The 14640-nt window shown below is 28.0% G+C and overlaps 1 protein-coding gene across 6 annotated transcripts in view; it reads left to right on the forward strand.

The window, feature by feature from the left end:
• The window catches only part of LOC101898946 (mucin-4), a 155280-nt gene that overhangs the window by 57830 nt on the left and 82810 nt on the right, over positions 1-14640 (forward strand). For 5 of the 6 annotated variants that reach the window (XM_059125120.1, XM_059125124.1, XM_059125125.1 and 2 more), the window contains exon 2: positions 2296-2322. The exons of the other annotated variant lie outside the window; for it this stretch is intronic. The gene's annotated coding sequence lies outside the window, so the exon portion shown is untranslated. The remainder of the gene's footprint in view (positions 1-2295; positions 2323-14640) is intronic. 6 annotated transcript variants of the gene reach the window in all.

Genomic DNA, 14640 nt, shown 5'->3' on the forward strand with positions numbered 1-14640 from the left:
CCACTCTTTGGCAGTGGCTTTCAATCACACAATAGAATACATTCAATTGTTGTTGTTGTAGTTTAGAACAACAATGAACCATAAAGGAAACAAGCCTACCATATTTGGTTCCGAAAAAAAAACATAAAAATCAAATAAGGAAATGTGTATTGTATTGTTAAGGATATATTTTTTAAGCCTTTAAAATAAACGTGGATTTTTTAAAAATATTTTTTCAAGCCTTTAAAATAAACGTGGATTTTTTAAAAATATTTTTTCAAGCCTTTAAAATAAACGTGGATTTTTTAAAAATATTTTTCAAGCCTTTAAATAAACGTTGATTTTTTTTTAAAATATTTTTCAAGCCTTTAAAATAAACGTGGATTTTTTAAAAATATTTTTTCAAGCCTTTAAATTAAACGTGGATTTTTTAAAAATATTTTTTCAAGCCTTTAAATAAAAGTGGATTTTTTAAAAATATTTTTTCAAGCCTTTAAAATAAACGTGGATTTTTTAAAAATATTTTTTCAAGCCTTTAAAATAAACGTGGATTTTTTAAAAATATTTTTTCAAGGCTTTAAAATAAACGTGGATTTTTTAAAAATATTTTTTCAAGGCTTTAAAATAAACGTGGATTTTTTAAAAATATTTTTTCAAGGCTTTAAAATAAACGTGGATTTTTTAAAAATATTTTTTCAGGGCTTTAAAATAAACGTGGATTTTTTAAAAATATTTTTTTAAGGCTTTAAAATAAACGTGGATTTTTTAAAAATATTTTTAAGGCTTTAAAATAAACGTGGATTTTTTAAAAATATTTTTTAAGGCTTTAAAATAAACGTGGATTTTTTAAAAATATTTTTTAAGGCTTTAAAATAAACGTGGATTTTTTAAAATTATTTTTTCAAGGTCTAGCCATAAACGTGGATTTTTTAAAATTATTTTTTCAAGGTCTTGCCATAAACGTGGATTTTTTAAAAATATTTTTTCAAGGTCTAGCCATAAACGTGGATTTTTTAAAAATATTTTTTCAAGGTCTAGCCATAAACGTGGATTTTTTAAAAATATTTTTTCAAGGTCTAGCCATAAACGTGGATTTTTTAAAAATATTTTTTCAAGGTCTAGTCATAAACGTGGATTTTTTAAAAATATTTTTTCAAGGTCTAGCCATAAACGTGGATTTTTTAAAAATATTTTTTCAAGGTCTAGCCATAAACGTGGATTTTTTAAAATATTTTTTCAAGGTCTAGCCATAAACGTGGATTTTTTAAAAATATTTTTTCAAGGTCTAGCCATAAACGTGGATTTTTTAAAAATATTTTTTCAAGGTCTAGCCATAAACGTGGATTTTTTAAAAATATTTTTTCAAGGTCTAGCCATAAACGTGGATTTTTTAAAAATATTTTTTCAAGGCCCATATTCAAACGTGGATTTTTTAAAAATATTTTTTCAAGGCCCATATTCAAACGTGGATTTTTTAAAAATATTTTTTCAGGGCCCATATTCAAACGTGGATTTTTTAAAAATATTTTTTCAAGGCCCATATTCAAACGTGGATTTTTTAAAAATATTTTTTCAAGGCCCATATTCAAACGTGGATTTTTTAAAAATATTTTTTCAGGGCCCATATTCAAACGTGGATTTTTTAAAAATATTTTTTCAAGGCCCATATTCAAACGTGGATTTTTTAAAAATATTTTTTCAAGGCCTAGCCATAAACCAGGATTTTTTAAAAATATTTTTTCAAGTCCCATATTCAAACGTGGATTTTTTAAAAATATTTTTTCAAGGCCCATATTCAAACGTGGATTTTTTAAAAATAGTTTTTCAAGGCTTTAAAATAAACGTGGATTTTTTAAAAGTAGTTTTTCAAGGCTTTAAAATAAACCTGGATTTTTTAAAAATATTTTTTCAAGCCTTTCAAATAAACGTGGATTTTTTAAAAATATTTTTCAAGCCTTTAAAATAAACGTAAATTTTTAAAAAATATTTTTTCAAGGCTTTAAAATAAACGTGGATTTTTTAAAAATATTTTTTTCAGGGCTTTCAAATAAATGTGGATTTTTTAAAAATATTTTTTTCAGGGCTTTCAAATAAACGTGGAATTTTTAAAAATATTTTTTTCAGGGCTTTCAAATAAACGTGGAATTTTTAAAAATATTTTTTTCAGGGCTTTCAAATAAACGTGGAATTTTTAAAAATATTTTTTTCAGGGCTTTCAAATAAACGTGGAATTTTTAAAAATATTTTTTAATTTTTTTATAAATTCACAATTTTAAAATTATATTTAATTTAATTTTATTTTTTTTCTTTTTGCAGAAAACAAATAATATTTTTATAATTAAGGTAAGCCATTACAAGTTTTTTTCTGACTGAACAAATTTGTTAAATTTCCCATGCGAACCTCCCACAGCCCTTCCACTACTGACAAGAAAACTAAATAAACAAAAGCCCACTGAAAAATTCCCAAAATAAATAAATAAACAATCTGTGAGTCATAATTTAATCTGTATTTAGATCGAAAAATGTCGCTGTGACGCACTGTCACAGAATCGACCAATTCTCAATAAATGAATTCAAATTAATAACGAAAACACACAAAAAGCCAAAGACCACCATTTGCACAAATTGATGAAATTGTGGGGGCCACTTTGGTGGTGGTCGGAGCCGTAGTCGGGGCAACAGCTGAAGACAAAAAAATCAATAACAACAAAAGAATGGTTAACACAAAAGAGCCAACAACAGGCGAAACCGTTCGAGTAAACATAACTGTCGTTTTAAATTAGCATATATTCACACACACACATACAAATCAATGGCTTATTGGTTCACATATACACAAAGAGGCATGTAAACAAAATCGGCCGTAGGAATTAATTTTTAAAAATAAATTCGATGTTTTTGTTGTTGTACAACAAACAAAGGCAGTGAAAATTTGGAAAGCAAGTGGGGAGGGCTATATCGTTTCCTGTTTTGTAGCTGCAATCTAAAGAAATGTTTTAAAGGCTAAAAAGGCCAATTATTGTGAAATTCTTTAAATAATACCTTTTTTCAAATATCGCGGAATTTCAAGGACTATCATAGCCAAATGATTACAAAATTTTTATAAATAATTTCAAGGGCATAGAGGCCAAAAAATCATGGAGTTTTCAGGGAATATATTTTCAAGGACTAACATAGCCAAAAATTGTAGATTTTTTGAGAATTTTTGAGGAGTTTTTAAACTTTCAAAACGTTTTTTTTTAACGAAATTCAAAGGCAATACACGTGGATTTTTAAGATTATATTTTCATTTTTTAAAGGCTATTAGATTTTTATTTTTTATTTTTTAAAGATTTATTTCGAAAAATTTTTAAATAATTTTAAAAGACCATCTGATCCAAAAGTTGTAGAAATTTCCACAAATTTTTCAATAGCCAATAATTTTGTATTTTTAATACAATTTTTTAAAGAAAGAATAACTATTTATTTTTTTTTTTATAAATTTTCCAGGACTAACAGAGTTTTTTTAAAGAATTATCTCGACGATTTTTTAAATGGCCATTACCAATAAACGTGAATCCTAAATCGTTTTTCTGAAGAACTATTAGAGTTATAAGGTTTTTTCCAAGGTCTACTAAATCCATAAATCTAAGGTTGTTTTAAAGAATTTTCTTGAGGATTATCAGGGCCAATGACTTGATATTTTAAAATAATTTTTTCAAGAACTAAGGACTATCAGAGACTATGACTTGAGACTAAAGAGAATTTTGAAGGCTATCAAAGTTAAGTAACGATTATTTATGTCTTTAAATGTTGAAGATTTTTTTAGGACCATGAGATTCGAAAGTGGTAGCATTTTCGAGGAATTTTTTTAAATAGCCAATTATCTTGGATTTTTTAATAGAATTTTTCAATGTCTTTCAAAGCCCATATCCGTGTTTTTTTTTTTGAGAATTTAGTTAAGGTTAACTGTTGCCAGTAATAGTAGAATTTTTTTGAGGACTATCAGAGCTAGTAATCGATAATTTTTTATGAATTATTGAAATGGTTTATTTAGAGCGCCATAACAACCGAAAGTCGTCTCTTCTTACAAAATTGTTCAGAAGGATCCAAGGATTTTCCAAGCCAAAGCTTTAAAGATTTGTTCAGGATTTTTCTCGGACTTTTTTTAACGATTTTTTCTCAAGTGCTATTAGGGCCTCAATCGTTTATTTTTAGAATTTATTTAGCTAAAATCATACTTTTTTTAAAGTTTTTTGTTAAGGACCCTTAGACCCACGGATCTTGGAGGCTTTATAGAGCCAATGATATAGTATTATTTAATAACCATTAGAATCAATAATGATTTAATTGATTTTCAAAAAAAAATATTTCGAGGATTTTTCAAGGATCATAAGAACCAATAGTCATGCATTTTTAAATAATTTTTCAAAAGAACCATTTTCAAGATTTTTTTTCGGGAATTTTTAAAGGACTGTTGTGGGATTTTTAAAGCAATTTTCCAAGGATTATCAGAGCTAAAATTATTAATTTTAATCGGGCTTTTAATGGTTTAAAGAATTCGAGGATTTTTAAAGAATTTCTCCAGTGCTCTTAGTGTCAAAATTAAGTAGCTTGGCTAAAGAGAGAAAATTATGATATCAGAGCCAATGATTGCGGATTATTTAAGCACAGAGTCAATAATCGTTGATTTTATAAAGAATTATTTCGAGATTTTTTGCAAGGGCCATAAAAACCTATAGTCGTGATTTTTAAAATAATATTTCTAAAGGACTATTGAATCCACTTATCGCGAATTTTTTTTTTAAATTAGGGTTTATATGATTTTTGAGTTTTTTTTTATATCAAAAATCGAGGATTTTAAAAAGGCAAATAACTGTGAATTGTTCACCATTTATTTTGACAATTTTTTAAGAATATTTGGGGATTTTTTAAGGATGCTTCAAGGGCTGTCAGTGTCAAAATTATGGACCTTGCATTTTTTCCATGACCATCAGAGCCAATGGGTACGGATTACTTAAGCACCATTAGAGTCAATAATCATTGATTTTTTTAAGAATTATTTCTTTCAAGGACCATAAGAGCTCATAATCATGCATTTTAAATAATTTTTATGAAGGACAAACAGATTCACTGTTTGAGGATTTTTTGGAGCTTATTTAAAGAAAATTTTCCAAATTTTTCAAAGCCAAAATTGTGGATTTTATTAATATGTCATAAGGACTATGAGGGTTAAAAACTTAAGTACTTTTTACATTCTCATCCTCAAGGACTATCAGAATCATGTTCGAAGATTTTTAAAAAGCCAATTTTTCAAAATTTATTTCGAGACATTTTTTAAAGATTTTTCCATTTTTACGTCCAATATTTGTGGTTTTTTAAGGATAATATTAAGAGACTATCTGAACCATTAATCCTGCATTTTCTGAAAAAAAATCCAAGCATAAGGAGTTTCCGATTTTCCAAGGCCATTAGAGCTAAAGATTTTATTCAAGGTTACTTAAAGAATTGTTTGAAAGACATTTCTTTAAAGTACTATTCGAGCTCATATTTGCCAATTTTTAGTGATTTTTGTAAGAGCTAAATTTAAGGATTATATATATTTTTTTTTCCTATCAATGATACTTTTTTTGGTGGATTATAAATTATATAAATTTTTTCAAGATCTTTAATTTTAAAATTTGGAAAAAATTTGATTTTTATATATTTTGTTAATGAATATGTATTGCCTGAAGGACTAATGGAGAAAAAATTTTCGAACAACACCGAATTTAAATATCTTCGATTTTTAAAATTTTTTAATCAATTTTTTTCAATATTTTAAATTTTAAAATTTGGAAAAATAATTAAATTTTTTACTGCCCATCAATGATTTCTTTCTGGTGGATTATCGGTGGAATTATATATATATATATATATATATATATATATATATATATATATATATACATATATATATATATATATATGTATATATATATATATATATATATATATATATATATATATATATATATATATATTATATATATATATATATATATATATAATTCCACCGATAATCCATTCTTAAAAGAGTTTTTAAGGGTTACCAGAGCCAAATATCACTTATATTACAAAAATATTTTTCAAGGGCGAATAACGTTGATGAATGACTGCCCAGACAGAAGTTCCCTATGCAGGTCCACGTCGTCGTATAGACCCTAATATAACGGCTACATTCGTTATTTTTTAAAATTTTAACAGAATTTTTAACGGATTTTATTTTATTTATTTTTTTTTTTTGAAGATTGCCAAATTCTTTCCAAATGGTGGAGGGCATTCAAAGCTATTTTAAATTAGCATTTGTGGCTCAGACAGATTTTTTTAAATTTTTTTCTTAGGAAATTCGACTATTATAGGCCTCTCGAAATGTGTGCCTCTCAGGAAACTTTTTCAAACATGAATTTTATTTTCAAATATTTTATAAAGATTTTTTAAATGTAATTTTTGATAAATTTTGTTTTTGATGGAATTTTTTGAAATTATTTTCTTCCAACGTGAATTAAAAAAAAATCTTAAATGTCATTTTTGGTAAAGCCATTGAAAGGAAGGGAGAAATAGACTCAAAAGAGCTAAAGAGTTGATTCGCTGCTTGGCCGAAAGTCGTGTACTGTCGAATTTGGGTTTCTCCGATGAGAAAATATTCATTGTCCAGCAGTTTATTAAGAGGTCAGCTGAAAATGTGCACCTTCGGTTGGCCACCAGAAATCAAGCGCCGGTCATGGTGTTGGTGTGGGTCGCCATAACAGCCGATGATCGCTCTCCGCTCGTATTAATCGAACATGACATCAGTAAAAATGCCGAATATAATCGAAAATATTCTAGATGGTGTATTAAAGCCTCACATCCAGCGCACAATGGCCAGCAAAATCTCCGGATACCAATCCATTGAAATATTTGGTGTCTGGAGTATTTTGGAAAGGAAGATTGGCACTTAAAATACCAAAGTCTCGAATACCTCAAACAAGCGCTTCGCCGGGAATGGGCCAAATTACCGCAGAACAACATTCGGGCAGCGTGTGATGGTTTCATTGGTCGTTTGAAGGCCATAATTCGTGCCAAAGGTGACCAATTCGAACGAATCTAAAATAATTTTAAAATTTGATGCTATTTCCTACATTTTTTGGTTTCACTCAATAAAATTAAAAAAAGTAAAAATTGTGGCCTTTGACTTTGTTGCAGTTTTTTATCTCACCCTTTATTCTCAACAGAATAGTTAACCAAGCTGAACTTATCGCCTTTTTCCATGACCAAAAAAATCACTTTATTGCATTTTTATGATTTCCTCTTGAGAATCGAAAAAACCAAACGTTTTTTGGAAAAAAGTGACTCACATCATTTCAGCCTAAAAAAAATTATTTTTATTCTAGTCTTAAAAAATAGTTTCCATTATATCATCATCATCATCATTTGCCATTGACAATATGACAAGTTAAATGTTCCATAAATTTTGAATGGCTTTTCCTACGCTTTAGTCAAAATAAAAAAATTAAAATAAAAAATGTCATAAAAATATCTCTCTTTCTGCCAGTCATTTGGGCTATCATCCAACAAAGTTTTCGGTGACGAACAAAATAACCTTCATCGTTAAATTGCATTCATAAACAAGTTGTTAACTTTATCAGGGGAGGACAGTCAGTCAGTCGGATAGCTAGCCAGCCAGCCAGCGAAGCAGATAAATGCAGTGAACCCATAACTGGAGTGTGGTGGGGTGCTTGTGTCTTAAGTCTTTTGTTTTTCTTTATTTTGCTTTGCTTAGATGGCGAAATATCAAAATTTACAATGTCATATGGTTTTTTTTTTTTTTGCATTCAAATAGTCAATTACATTATTAATTAGCGTAAAATGTGGAGTATAAAAAATAATAAATAATTTGGGGTTTTGAATTCAACCAAGAGTCAGTCAGCCAAAGCCAACCAACTTTGATCTAGATCTGGCCAAAAATTCATTCAAGTAATGAACTTGACTTTGATAATGAATTTGTTTAGGCAAAAAGGCCGTTGGAATAATGACTCCGATTCGATGTGTGATTGAGTGGTGGCTGTTTTTGTTGTTGTTATTGTTTTTTTTTTTTTGTTTTGATTTTTTGTACAACAACCAATAACTTGATATGAAAACAAGTTTGTTGATTTAAGCCTAATTAAACCATCATGGCACACTGCAAAACCGTTCGATTCGATCGAAGACAGCCAAAGACTAAACGTGCATTGTATTCAAAAAAAATTAAAAAAATAAAAAAAATTAAAAAAAAAATTGAAAAAAAAATTGAAAAAAAATAAAAAAAAAATTAAAAAAATGAACAAAAAACAAGTTAAAAAGCAGTAAGTTCGGCCGGGCCGATCTTTGAATACCCTGCACCATTTGGAAAGATTTTGGAAATTTTCAAAAAAAAAAAAAAAAAATCCGTTAAAAAATCTGATAAAATTTTAAAAATACCGAATGTAGCCGTTATATAAGGGTCTATACGAAGACCTGGACCTGCATAGACAATTTTCTGTCTAAGGCTGTAGTATCCATTTCGAACTTCAAACACCAAATTTGAAACAATTCCGGTAAATAATGTCGCTAAAATCATTAAAATACCGAATATCGGGAGGTACCGTTATATGAAGACTATACGAAGACGTGGACCTGCACAGACAATTTACTGGCATAGGCTGTAGTATCCATTACGAATTTTAAATACCAAATTTGAAACAATTCCGTTGAATAATGTCCCTAAAATCATCAAAATACCGAATATCGGAGGGTAACGTTATATGGGGGCTATACGAAGACGTGGATCTGCACTGACAATCTTCTGGCATAGGCTGTAGCATCTATTTCACATTTCAAATATCAAATTTGAAACAATTCCTGTGAAAAATGTCGCTAAAATCATCAAAATACCGAATATCGGAGGGTAACGTTATATGGGAGCTATACGAAGACGTTGACCTGTACAGACAATTTTCTGTCTTAGGCTGTAGCATCCATTTCAAACTTCAAATACAAAATTTGAAAGAATTCCGTTAAATAATGTCCCTAAAATCAACAAAATACCGAATATCGGAGGGTAACGTTATATGAGGGTCTATACGAATACGTGGACCTGCACAGACAATTTTCTGTCATAGGATGTAGTACCCATTACGAACTTCAAATACCAAATTTGAAAGAATTCCGTTTAATAATGTCGCTAAAATCATCAAAATACCGAATATCGGAGGGTAACGCTATATGGGGGCTATACGAAGACGTGGACCTGCACAGACAATTTTCTGGCATAGGCTGTAGTATCCATTATGAACTTCAAATACCAAATTTGAAACAATTCCGTTGGATAATGTCGCTAAAAACATTAAAATACCGAATATCGGGAGGTACCGTTATATGGGGGCTATACGGAGACGTGGACCTACATGGTCCATTTTCAATACCAAAAGTCCTGCAATCATAACATACATTTGAGTAAAATTTTATCAATCTACTTCAATTCGTTCGGAAGCTAGAGTGATTTCCACAGACGGACAGACGGATAGACGAACGGACATATATATATATCTATATGTATATATATATACATATATATATATATATATATATATATATATATATATATATATATATATATATATATATATATATATATATATATATATATATATATATATATATATATAGGTGTTACAAACGGTATGACAAACTTAATATACCCTCCTTCCATGCTATGGTGTAGGGCATAAAAATAAACAAAAATTGACAACTCAAGCCAACTGCAGAATTTTTTTTTTGGCCAACAAATCAGTTCTTGAATAAAAATAAAACGTCTTTGTTTTCAAAAGCCACCCACAGCCTACTCCGTAGTATTCTGGTTGTCTTTGTTTTTTTTTTTTTTTGGTAAACTCAACACGCTCCATGGCAATAACTTACCATGATGGCCACTGTGACAATTTATGGCCGTTACACATATTAAAATGTTCGGAGATAGGTGGTGGGTATTTGTGTATAAGACAGCCAGCCAATTAATATTCGATAAATATTCTATAAAAAAAAAAAATAATTTTTGTTTACTGTTCTTGTTGTTGTTTTTTTTTTTTTTTTTCTTGGCAATTCAAAATTCCCCAGTTTTAAAGGTGGATGGCTATTGCAGTTAGGATTTATGCCAGGTGGATTTATGAAGTCCATATGTGAAAGAGGAAAATATTTTTTTGGGGCGTTTTTGTTAAATTATTTTTTTTTTAAATTTTTTTTTTAAATATTTTTCCAGTACCTCCTCTGTAGTGTTTTTTCAAAAAAAAAAAAAAAATTTTGAAATCCATCTTCACGCTTGGATTAAAAAAAATATATTTTTTAAGGATTTTTTCTTGAGAAGTTTTTTTAATTATTTTTTTTAAAATCCTCTCTCAAAAAATATTTTTGGACTCCATTTAATTGTGGATTTTCTAGCAACATTTTTAATAATATTTTAATATTTTAACAAAATTCTCAAGGATTATTTAAAAAAATATTTTTTTCAAAGACACTCACTTAATGTAGATTTTTATACCCTATAACGCTATGTGTTGAGTAGTCCATTTTCTTCTAATACATATTAAAATGTACGGAGATAGGTGGTGGGTATTTGTGTATAAGACAACCAGTCAATTAATATTCGATAAATATTCTATAAAAAAAATATATTTTTGTTTATTGTTCTTGTTGTTGTTTTTTTTTTCTTGGCAATTCAAAATTCCCCAGTTTTAAAGGTGGCTGGCTATTGCAGTTAGGATTTATGCCAGGTGGATTTATGAAGTGCATATGTGAAAGAGGAAAATATTTTTTGGGTTTTTTTTTTGTAAAAATATATTTTTTTTTAATTTTTTTTTAAATATTTTTCTAATTCCTCCTCTTTAGTGTTTTTTTTTTTCAATTTTTTTGAAATCCATCTTCACACTTGAATTAAAAAAAAAAGATATATTTTTTAAGGTTTTTTCTTGAGAAGTTTTTTTAATTATTTTTTAAAAATCCTCTCTCAAAAAATATTTTAGGACTACATTTATCTGTAGATTTTCTAGCAACATTTTTAATAATATTTTATTATTTTAACAACATTTTCAAGGATTATTTAAAAAATATTTCTTTCAAAGACACTTCCTCAATGTAGATTTTTATACCCTATAACGCTATGTGTGAGTAGTCCATTTTCTTCTAATACATATTAAAATGTACGGAGGTAGGTGGTGGGTATTTGTGCATGAGACAGCCAGTCAATTAATATTCGATAAATATTCTATAAAAAAAAAAAATATTTTTTTTGTTTATTGTTCTTGTTGTTGTTTTTTTTTTTCTTGGCAATTCAAAAGTACCCTCTTTTAAAGGTGGCTGGCTATTGCAGTTAGGATTTATGCCAGGTGGAGTTATGAAGTGCATATGTGAAAGAGGAAAATATTTTTTTTTTTTTGGATTTTAAAATTAAATTTATTTAAAATTATTTTTTTTATTTTTTTTAAATATTTTAAATATTTTTAAATATTTAAAAAAAAGATATATTTTTTAAAGATTTTTTCTTCAGAAGTTTTCTTTAATTATTTTTTTGAAAATCCTCTCAAAAAATATTTTAGGACTACATTTACTTGTGGATTTTCTAGCAACATTTTTAATAATATTTTATTATTTTAACAAAATTTTCAAGGATTATTTAAAAAATATTTTTTTTCAAAGACACTCCCTTAATGTAGATTTTTATACCCTATAACGCTTTGTGTTGAGTAGTCCATTTTCTTCTAATACATATTAAAATGTACGGAGATAGGTGTTGGGTATTTGTGAATAAGACAACCAGCCAATTAATATTCGATAAATATTCTATAAAAAAAAAAAATATTTTTTTTGTTTATTGTTCTTGTTGTTGTTTTTTTTTTCTTGGCAATTCAAAAGTCCCCTGTTTTAAAGGTGGCTGGCTATTGCAGTTAGGATTTATGCCAGGTGGAGTTATGAAGTGCATATGTGAAAGAGGAAAATATTTTTTTTTTTTGGATTTTAAAATTAAATTTATTTAAAATTATTTTTTTATTTTTTTTAAATATTTTAAATATTTTTAAATATTTAAAAAAAAGATATATTTTTTAAGGATTTTTTCTTCAGAAGTTTTCTTTAATTATTTTTTTGAAAATCCTCTCAAAAAATATTTTAGGACTACATTTACTTGTGGATTTTCTAGCAACATTTTTAATAATATTTTATTATTTTAACAACATTTTCAAGGATTGTTTAAAAAATATTTTTTTTCAAAGACTCTCCCTTAATGTAGATTTTTATACCCTATAACGCTTTGTGTTGAGTAGTCCATTTTCTTCTAATACATATTAAAATGTACGGAGGTAGGTGGTGGGTATTTGTGCATGAGACAGCCAGTCAATTAATATACAATAAATATTCTATAAAAAATTATATTTATTCATTGTTTTTTTTTTTTTTTCTTGGCAATTCAGAATTGACCATTTTTAAATGTGGCTGGCTATTGCAGTTAGGATTTATGCCAGGTGGACTTATGAAGTGCATATGTGAAAGAGGAAAATATATTTTTTGGACTTTTTTGTTAAAATATTTTTTTTTTTTAAATTTTTTTAAATATTTTTTTAGTACCTCCTCTTTAGTGTTTTTTCAAAAATATTCCATCTTCACATTTGGATTTAAAAAAGTATATTTTTAAGGTGTTTTTTTTCCTTGAGAAGTTTTTTTAATTATTTTTTAAAAATCCTCTCTCAAAAAATATTTTAGGACTACATTTACTTGTGGATTTTCTACCAACAATTTTAATAATATTTTATTATTTTAACAAAATTCTCAAGGATTATTTAAAAAATATTTTTTTCAAAGACACTCCCTTAATATAGATTTTTATACCCTATAACGCTATGATTTTCATTCAATACAGATAAAAATATTGGTATGGACAAAATTACAAGAAAATTTTGAAATTGGAAATTGGAAAATTTGGAAATTGTGACCCTTTGTGGTTGAGGTACCAGAAGATGTTCGCAGATATCTATCATCTTCACAACAGATCGTGTGTTAGAAAAAACGTAATTTTAAGGCAGTTAAAAATCTTGGACTCTATGGTCCGATCACTACCATTTTTATAACAGATCTTGTATTCATGGAAATATTAAGATGTACTAAATCTGAATGGATGGACCGGATGTTAATTTCGCATTTCATGAGCTTCATGGCTATTCTAAATGTTTATCCTTTGTGAGGGGCGTCTAAATGGAATCGCTCTTTATGGGCTTCATAGATATTCAAATATTTTGAGCCTTTGGGAGGTACCAGGAGAAATGGACCGATATATTCCATTTTCACAGAGATCTTGTGTTAGTAAAAATTATGGGATGTGTGAAATATGAAAAGATCCGACTCTCTTATTTCGGATTTTATGATTGTTTTGGTAATTCAAAACGTTGACCCTTTGTGGGAGAGGTCCCAGAAGTCATGGTCCGACTACTAGCATATTTATAACAGATCTTGTATTCATGGAAATATTGAGATGTACCAAGTCTGAATGGAATCGGATGTTAATTTCCCATTTTATGAGCTTCATGGATATTCAAAATTTTTGACAATTTGTGGGGGAGTTATCAGAAGGTGTGGACCGATACCATGGACCATCTTCACACCAGACAAAGGGTTAATAAAAATATTCTGATAAGACACTTACATCACATTTTATGAGAGTTATAGGTTATAATTATTCAAAATTTTGACTCGTTCTGGGGGAGTTATCAGAAGGATTGGACCTATATTGCCTATCTCCGAACTCGATCTAAGTTTGATAATAATTTTATCATGTACCAAGTTTGGATCAAATCGAAAACTCCTCTCGTGCGCATCAACCAGTCGACAGACAGACAGACGGATGGACATCGCTAGATCAACTTCAAATGTCCTAAAACGGATTTGGTTCAAAGAGACCTAGGACCTAAACCCGTTGTTTATTTGAGGCACGTTTTGGCCATATGGAGTGATACCCCTCTAGCCATGTGGCTGAGGGTTAAAAAAAAACACAATATTTCAACATTTGAAGACAAAATTTTTTTAAATATTTTTTTTTTTTGGAAAGCCGCGATTGAAGGCTTAAGAAATTATCAAAAAAAAAAGTTTGAAGGCGTAAAAAATTCAAAAAAATCTGATTGACTTTTTTTACTAAATATTCCAAAAAATCACAGGGTTTAAACCACGCCTGAGCGTCTTAAAATTTTTATAAAAATCCTAACTTGATTGCCTGCCATAATTTTAAATTCAGGTCTTAAGTTTTTCAATTTTTGTGTTTTTTTTAAAAACATACATTGAATTTTCTTTGAATAAACTTAATTTAAAGGCCTTTAAAATCTTTTTAAATTCACTTTTCTAGACTTTAAGAGCTCTCCAAAAATTATTTTAAAAAATCGTGTATGAAGTCCTTCACAAATTTCAATTTTTTTTCAGGCCAATTTTTTTTTTAGAAATCCTACAAAAAGTCTTTGGAAATCCGCGTTTGAGGGCGTAAAACATTCTGATTGAAAACTTTCCAAAAGTTTCGAAAAAAATCTTGTTTAAAGACTATATTTCTTAAAAAACCACTAGTGAACGCTCTAAAGTATCTCTAAAAGTCTCTTTGAAGGATGAACATTTGAAGGCTGA

Source organism: Musca domestica, unplaced genomic scaffold (genome assembly GCF_030504385.1).
Source record: "Musca domestica strain aabys unplaced genomic scaffold, Musca_domestica.polishedcontigs.V.1.1 32, whole genome shotgun sequence".
Taxonomy (NCBI): Eukaryota; Metazoa; Arthropoda; class Insecta; order Diptera; family Muscidae; genus Musca; species Musca domestica.